This window comes from Papaver somniferum, chromosome 3, assembly GCF_003573695.1.
Source record: "Papaver somniferum cultivar HN1 chromosome 3, ASM357369v1, whole genome shotgun sequence".
Lineage (NCBI taxonomy): Eukaryota > Viridiplantae > Streptophyta > Magnoliopsida > Ranunculales > Papaveraceae > Papaver > Papaver somniferum.
In genome coordinates this window covers 227,738,387-227,747,454 of record NC_039360.1, presented here as the reverse complement: position 1 = coordinate 227,747,454, position 9,068 = coordinate 227,738,387, and the positions used below count along the sequence as shown (strand labels likewise).

General features: G+C 41.6%; 1 long non-coding RNA gene across 1 annotated transcript; it reads left to right on the top strand.

The window, feature by feature from the left end:
- The first annotated feature begins 4,414 nt into the window (after positions 1 to 4,414).
- Positions 4,415 to 5,629, top strand: LOC113362211. The gene is made up of 3 exons (XR_003365620.1): positions 4,415 to 4,636; positions 4,738 to 4,924; positions 5,131 to 5,629. It is a non-coding gene; the product is annotated as an uncharacterized LOC113362211 (long non-coding RNA).
- Positions 5,630 to 9,068: the final 3,439 nt, after the last annotated feature.

The window sequence follows — 9,068 nt, the reverse complement described above, 5'->3', positions numbered from 1 at the left end:
GGGGGAACGATGTGAGCTCCAGTTCTCGGGTGAACGGAGTCTTCTCGGCCGCGCTGATGACTTCCGCCAACTTATCTCCCTCATTGTTTGCCGTAAGTTTCTTTATCTTCGCCTCCAACTCCATGAGCTTCTCTTCGGTTTCGCCTCTCGTTTCTCTTCTCTCCGCTGAATTCGGCTCTTCCTCTCGTGTGTTCTCGGACGGTCCGTATCTCCTAGGGATCGGATCGGGCGTTGACCGGACAAGTGGCTGCCCCGACCGACCCTGGTTGCTAGACGCCCCTTGACTTGATGATCCTTCCGGTCCAGACTAGGGCTGTCAATGGCTACCCGTTACCGGAACCGGACCCGAGCGAATAGGGTCCGGTTCCGGGTCCCAAAATTGGACCCATTAACAAGTTAGGACCCGACGGGTAATTACCCGATTGGACCCGAATCTAAACGTGTCCGAACGGGTAATACCCGATGGGTACCCGGTTATTCATTCTTTTATCCCTCTTTTTAGCAAAATTACAAGTATTTTGCTGGTTTGGTTTTGAATTTTTTTCTCATTTTTCATTTCTTCTTACATTTAATCTTTATTTAGTACATTAATAAAGAAATAATACCAAATTTTTATAGAAATAAGTATGATTCAAGCAAAAAATAGGGAAAGACATCAAAATTTTGAACTTTTATGTGTGTTTTCTTAATACCCAACGGGTACCCGGAACCGATGGGTACCCGGGGTTTTAAACGGGTCCGGTTCTGGGTCCACTAATTTAGGAACCGGACCCGGAACCCCTAGTAACCGGACCCGACTTTTATAAATACGGTCCGGGTCCGGATCCATTGATACCCGGGAGGACCTGGACCCGTTGACAGCCTTAGTCCAGACCTCTGATTCCTCAACTGATAGTTTTCGTATTCCAACGCCAGATTTCTTTGTCGCAGCTCTCTTAAACTCGCCTCTTGTCTCCTCTGGTTCTCTAGGATAGCCAGCAATGTTGGGTCAGTGCTCTCGTGGCTGGAATGCCCGTTTTGGCCGTTTAGTGGGTTAGTCGGGACGGGGAACCCAGCTGGAACCAAGATTGATGTAGGTTGAACACCCCTTGAGTCGTCTTGCCTTCCCAACTGCACCTGTCTGAGCCGTTCCTGTTCTCGATCAACGGCTGCCTGATGCTCGGCCCGTTGCTGGGCTCTTCTTCGTTGAGACTGCATGGTCAGCACCTCCTCGTCGTCCTCTGTGTCCGACGCAGTCAAGCCGTCTACTTGCTCTGGCCTCCTTTGGGTTGGAATGATTGCCCCCAGGCGAGGGGATTCATCATCTCGTCCCAGATCCACCTCTTCTTCAACGGTCGGCATTCCTCTCGCTGGTGCCTGAGACTCCTCTGGTGGCGTTTGTCGGCCGCTTCCCTGTCCTAGATTCGTTATCGCTCCTTGCGTGCTGCTTCTGGTGACTGTCCGATTCCTCAAAGTTCTGCCTGTCCCCGAGGTGCTCGCCATCAGGTTCGTAGCCTCTCTTGCACGAGTGACGTCTGTACCTACGCCAAACAAAAACAGATAACGCCTTATTTTTACCTGTTTACCGGGTACTTTCTGACATGCGCTTCTAAAAGTGAAGGAGGTGACATTCAAACTGAACCTCCAGGGGTTCGGTCCCACTGGTCCCACTACTTTATCGGATCCTAACTATAAGTTCTCTCGACTTGGACCTTATGATGCGTTTTTTTCAGTGCTGCATTAATTACTATTTGTCCTACATTCCATATGCTTCCAATCGCTGGAGTTCCGTACTCTTTTGGAAGATTTGTCCCGTACCGGCTGAGAAGGTTCATTTTTATCACCGAAAAAACATAGCGGTTTCCTAGGGATTCGTAGGGATGTCTTGCCCTGAATTCCTAGCCGCCCAATCATTTTATTCCCGGATCTCCGATCTCGCTCCATTATTTGGAGTTGACCAGTTCGGAATAGATTTTACGGAGTTCAGAAAAAAAAAACCGATGGCGCTGATTTCGGACTCCTTATGACTACAACCCAACATCAAAGATGCCATCAGGGAGCATTTCGGAAGTCCATTTTCAGTCTAGCCCTTACCCCCAAGATTAATGTAATACAAGAAAACTAAAACAAGTCTGACGCCCCAAACAACTTATGTCTGTTCATAACTGTCCGAGGTAAGCCGCCTCTGCTATGGCTACAACCTAACACCGGTGGTGTTATTAGGGAGCTATTTTATAGTTTGGCCGCGTAAAAAACATGTACCGACGGAAAGGTTCGTACCAACAGAGCTAGAATCCTAGCTTCGACTAACACACTTGGTTTTCTTAGGAGCTTTGGACTATGTTTTTCAGTGGAGGAAAACAGGGTATCCGAAGAACTTAGTCGTCCCCTTAGTCGGTGCCAGAATGTAGATGCATAAAATTGCATACCACATCCAAAGATCAAAACTACACTATGGAAAGATAAAGATCAAGAGACAAACATGAACACAAGGATATACGTGGTTCGGTATGATTACCTACGTCCACGGGGTGAAATGGATGATCAATATTATTCAAGTGAAGTTACAAAGTGGTGATTTCTTCTCTCAAAGGGCTTCTTTTCTCTCTAGCTCTCTAAGTGTAATCCTTTTTCTCTCTCTCTTACAACCTTCCTTTCACTCTCTCCGAACCCTTATATTTATAGGCCTAAGCCAAGATACAACAATGTTACAATGTAAGTCTTGGTGTATCCATCTCGCTGTTTTCTCCTCGGGCCGACCTTGATATTCCTCCGATTAGTGGATTGGGTTGGCGCGATCCATTCTCCTGATGAATTGGTGTCCGAGACCGTCCCCTCCGATGTTATTTGATACGATATCGCTTTCTCCCTTCTCGTCCTTTCATTTGGACTCGTCCTCCCTGTTGTTTGACCGAGCACCTTTTGTTCTTCTGTCACTTCTGTCAGAGGGATGCCGACTAGTCACATCCCACAGCTGCCAATGGCACACTCGACCCATGTGGTCTCTCTTCTTTTGAGTACGCCTGGGTGATCTGGTGCTTTTCTTCCTTCGGCTTCTGGTGTTACTGAGCCTAGGATTCTGCCACCTAGCTCTGCTGATATTTTACCCCTACATCTGTCATCCCCTCAATTTCCTGTATGGGATGCTTATCATACTAAGTCTTCTTGTGGTGCACATCACTTTCTTTATATTGTTGATGATTATTCTTGATGTGTTTGAGTTTACCTGATGACACATAAAACTGAAGTGGTGCAATTTTTTTAAGAATTTTTGTGCTATGGAAATAACACAGTTTGATAGGAAAATTAAGACGATGCGAAGTGATAACTATACAGAATTTCGACCATTGATTACCTTCTTGGGAAACAAGGTAATTTCAAACTTCTTGTATTGATACGCCACAACAAAAAGGACGTGTTGAATGCAAACATCGCCATATACTAAATGTGGCGCGTGCTTTACGGTTCCAATACAATTTTCTCTTCGGGTTTAAGGGAATGTATTTTGAGTGCTTCTTATATTATTAATCGCACACCAACCTCTTTACTTGGTGGGAAGACTCCTTATGAACTATTGCATAGAAAACCTCTTTTTTGTAATCATTTTCTCATTTTTGGATGTTTCTGTTATGCGAGTTTATAGTGCCTCGTGATAAGAAGAAATTCAATCCGAGAAGTTGACGGTGTATTTTTGTTGGCTATCCCAATGGAAAAAAAGGTCGGCGGATTTTTGGTTTATAAAAACAAGTTTTTTTTTTTTTCTTTTGTATCCAGTGATGTGGTCTTGTTTGAAGAAAAGTTTCGGTACAAGTAGCATGCATTGGATTGTCCTATCTCTATTATTGTTTCACCTCATACACCATGAGCACTAATTAGGCTGCAAAATGATAATGATTTTACGGTGCTGGGAGCCTTCCTAAACTGAAGATGACAGGATTCGACTAGTGACACATTTATCATCCACGACAGGGGGAGCCCACCTATACTTCTTTCTGATACATCTGGTGCAACCACTAGAACGGTAGCTACGGACATATTCAACCTATTCATGTTAGAGTGAACTCAACTTCAAAAGAAATACTTCATTTGTCTTTAGTAGTGGGCGATTTCCATGAGCGAAGCCGCCGCAGACAGATTATGAACAAACAAATTGAGAAGTGTGACTGATTATTATTTTATTTTTTTTGGATCACGGATCCAAATTTAAATTCCTTCGTTTTCTAAATTGGTAATGGAGATAAAATGACATTGCATCAATTATCTTCTTTCTCTTGTTTAATTAAGTTTCTGTTGGTGCCTGGTGGTGGTACCGGCGGCGGTGGTGGTGGTATAACTAGTTTTTTGTTGTTTTTGCTGGTGGCTGGGTCGGAATGATAAAATTGGTGATAAAGATAGCGTTGGTTATTGTTATTGTCGTGGTGGTTATGGTGGTGGAGATTGGGTGTGTTCTTTTTGGTTGGGAGATGGTGGTGTTGATTTTGTATGGCTGTGAAAGAAGAAGGGTATACAAATATTGGTGGTGGTGGTGATTTCCGCTCAATTCAGACTGGTAAGCATTAGCAACGTACCATGCCTATGTGATGTTCTTTTTAATTTCTGCTTATCAGTTTGAAATTCAACAGAAGACTACAATGATATTGGTGGGCTAGAACTACAGGTAGACTTTTTATTCTGAACTGCTGCACATTTATTATGTGGATAATGATCACAATCCATTGTTTTCACTGAAAACTATGATTGCTGTATATCGTTTTGCAGATGCAATAACTTAAAGAAGCAATTGCTTTGCTAATTACTCACAGACAAGTTTGTGAAAATAGGAATCAAACCCAAAGGAGTTCTACCGGAAAGACATCCTTGAACAGGCAACACGGTGATGGCCCGTGCATGTGTGGCAGAAACAAATGCAACATTTTTGAAGCTAGCAGGTCCTCAATTGGTTCAGGTAACCTTACTTTCTAAACCCATATATTCTTACAAAAGTTCTTTGTATCTGTCCTGCAACATTTTGAATTAAGGGGTACAATTCATATTTTATTACATCCTGTCTTGTGTGAAGGAACTGTCAAATATTAATTTGGATTTACTTTTTATCCAAGCATTTGAGTTTAAAGCATAGTCTGTTTCCCTTTGGTCCTGAATATGATTCAGATGTTCATTGGTGATAGAGCTAAATTTGTCCGTGATGCGTTTAAACTTGTGAAGGAGAAAGACCTTTCATCATCTTCATCGATGAGATTGACACAATTGGATCTAAGCGATTTGATGGGTACATGATGTTTATGTCTCAATGAAATGTGTTCCAGGTGTTTCAATTTTGAGGTGAAATCTCATGGTTAAACTCGATAATTTATATGTTTATACTTCTCAGTAACATGCTTTTCTTCTCATTCCTTTTCGATTTTCGTTCTACTGCAATGACACCAATGGAGATAGGAATTATAACGGACAATGTTGGAACTGCTTAACCAACTTGATGGTTTGAGCATTAATATTCAGATAGAGGTTTAGGAAAACTATGTCACTAGGATTGATGCTCATAGATGGAACTTTGCTGATATAAAGAGCGTATTATTAGCTTTTAGACAAGTTATGTACTATGATTGATGCTTAATGAAACCCATTATTTTATCAAGCAATGGAATCCATCTAATGGATTCTAGAGTATATTTAACTGTCTAAGTCCCTATTTTCTAGCTTGATACAGTTGGTTTCTTTACTATATATGAGTTTCACAAATATCAGTTGTATATGATCGTGCATACATGTTAAATGTATATTTACATAGAAGTATCTTTGTCTAAGCTTACAATAAATAAATTTTCCTTGGACTTATGTTCTTCGATGGGAAAAATGAAAATCCATACCTCCACAATGATTTTTCGAAATATTTGTAGATCATTTTTCTTTTACGGGTCAGCATTTGTTGTTGGGTTTCCAGTTCTTGATCCTTGCAAAATATATTGTCTCTCTCAAAATGAATCTTTGGTGTAATGATACCACAACTGAGTCTAGTCAGAAGATGCGTGTTCGATTCATGTCTGGTTCACTAATTTCAGTACATCAGTTTCTGGGATCAACTTTGGTTGTTGATTTCATATCTCGGGATCAACATTGATTGTTGACACTGTATTTTCTTTTCTTTTTTTATCATTTTCTGATTTTTGTTTTGTGGATCAACTTCGGTTGTCGGCATCATTTTTTTTCTTTTTTCTGGGATTAACTTCGGTTTGTTGATATCATTTTCTTTTATCCCTTATTTTATAACTTTTGTTTTGGGATCAACTTCGGTTGTTAACACCATTTTTTTTCTTTTTTCTGGTTTTTGTTTTAGGATCAACTTTGGTTGTTGACACCATATCTGTGAACACCATTAATTTGGTAGCACAACCAATTGAAACACATGATAAAGTACCGTCTATAACAAGATATAGACTCAAATCATGAACGAAATTAAGATTATGAAATGAAATAGAAATCAACACAAGCATATACGTGGTTCGACAACGGAGTGTCTACATCCACGGGTGAAAAAGAGTTAAGGTGTTTATTAAGATTGTTGGGTTACATTGAAGGAGCTTCGTCCATCTCTCTGTGAGGCATCCATCCCAAGAATCGAAAAGAGAAAAACAATAGAAACAGAACCCTCCTCTTTCTTCTCCGACCCCTCCCCCTTTTTAGACCTAATCGTTTTGGTTTATAAAGGGAAAATATCTTCCGGAGAATTACTCTTCTATCCTTAGCTTAGGATTGAAGCTGTGTTGGGGTTGATATGGTGTGTGCTGCTGTATTCTTGTGTCCAGCTGCAGCTTCTAATCATCCTCCATGTGTCCATACAGATTATGGTATCTACAATTTTCCCCTTTTCTTGAGGGTCGATGATAAGCGATCCTTAAGAAAAATTCCTCTCACCATAATCGTTCATGCTTCGGTTGTTGTTTCCTTCGGCCGCTCCTTGTCGAAAGGTTCTGCATTCTTATCGTACTGGTACAAGCACTCTTCGTGGCTTGTTCTTTGTTGGTATTTGGCATTGACATTTTCAATACCCGGCTTGGTGCTTGTCCGTTGCATGCTTCAAGTTGAACATGCTTTGTAAGGCCGGTTAAGCAGCAACAACCTATACATCGTAGCGTCGACAACTTTTACTTCACAACACCGTATTATTTGGGGTCACAGGACCTCGTAGGATTACTCAAATTTATCTGGCACAAAAATGTAAGTGGACGACATTTCGTATCAGTTTTTTTTGTATTATAATAAATAAGGTAAATTCATCTTATGAGCAGTAACAAATTTATTAAGTATTTGTATGGTTTGATCTTGCCCCTGCATTGTGGGGAATCGTAAATCGATTGTCGCTGAGGTAAGATGAGTGTTTGAACCTGTCACCCCGTTGGCCAATCTCGGGCCAGGAGATTACCGAACGGTGGGGGTTGAAAATCTCCCGGAGACGTGGTGTAAAACTGAATGTTTTGCAAACACCCGTTCCGCTGAGCTGCCAAAGGCATGTCATGTTGGGCATCTCTTTCTTATGGAAGCCTTCCCCCTGGTCGTACACTCATAGACGCTTATGGGGGAGTCCGGAGAGATTGCGTGTGAACGCTTTACCCAGTATGAAGATATGAGACCGGTGGTGCTTGCCCCGGTTCTCCATTATATGCATTAGTATTCAAAAACGTATCCAATTTATGGAAATGTATGCATTATTCCGAATTGAAATGTATCAAATGCGTATAATAATGTATGCTAATATAAACAAGATGCAAGGAGTCTGAATATTTGCAAACTCTTTAGTTGTGTGTATGCCCCCTTTTGGTTTCGGAAGGTGGTTCTTGAAGCTTGCGAAAGCAAAAGTATCTGCTCTAACGTAGGATGCTTAGGCTGTCGAATTTGAGCTGCCCCTTGAACTGTGCTTTTGAAATGATTGCCCCGACGAAGAATTTATTAACTTCTCCGTTGCTGTCACTTTTTCTCTATTGCAGTTGCCAAAAATCATGATTTGCTGGAGATTTGTAACAACCAGCACATGCTTCTTTGTGTATTGCCGTCGGGCATCTTTGAGTGAAAAAAGTTTCGATGTTACAGTAGAAGGCTTGTTTACTTGGTATCCACGTGAGATATTTAATCTCATATTGTATTACCCGCTCGTTTTAGGATCGGTCCAGGACAATAAATTATTTTATTTCTTGTGCTTCAAGATACTCGTTAGTAATACCAACATTATGAAATTATTTAATTTCAATTAGCAACTTGAAAACCGCCAAAAAGACCTCGAGATTGACTTTTGTTTATTGATTGGGTTAAAATTATTAAACCCCAAGGACACTTTAGGAGCTTGTAGGGAATCGTATTGTCATCATCATGCATCATCGGAATTTCACCGAGGCTATATTTTCGGAGTGGAGCCGACACCATATTGGCCAAGCTTCTTATGCTTCTCAGTAGTTAACTAGTGCGGTGTCTGGAGCAATAATCGTCGTCTTCAGCAAGCATCATGTCTGCGCTACTTCTCATTTATTGTACAAACGCCTTTGTCTTTTAATCGTCCTTGCAAAGCTTTGCACTCTCCATTGGGTTATGCATCGTTGATGTCTTTGGAGCATCCCCACCGGATTTTGGATCATCGTTGTGAATGCGAAAGAGATATCTTCCTATCTCTGTGGTAAGGGATATCTTCATTCACGAAGATCATATCCCTTTTTAAGGGATATCTTCATTCATGAAGATATGAAGTTCAGGGAGATTGCTCCGTAAACATTGACCGTCCTGCTCGACCATCATATTCTGGATCATAGTTATGAACAGCAGAACCTTCGTTGGAGCCTTTGTCAACAGAGCCTTCGTTGTTGGAGCCCTCGTCAACAGAGCCTTCGTTGTTGGAGCCCTCGTCAACAGGGCCTTCGTTGTTGGAGCCCTCGTCAACAGGGCCTTCGTTGTTGGAGCAAAGCCTTTGTTGTTGGGACTTTCGTCAACAGAGCCTTCGTTGTTGGAGTCCTCGTCAACAGGGCCTTCGTTTCTGGAGCAAAGCCTTTGTTGTTTGGACCTTCCTCACCTGAGTCTTCGATGAATAGAAGAAGCTTCGTTGTTGG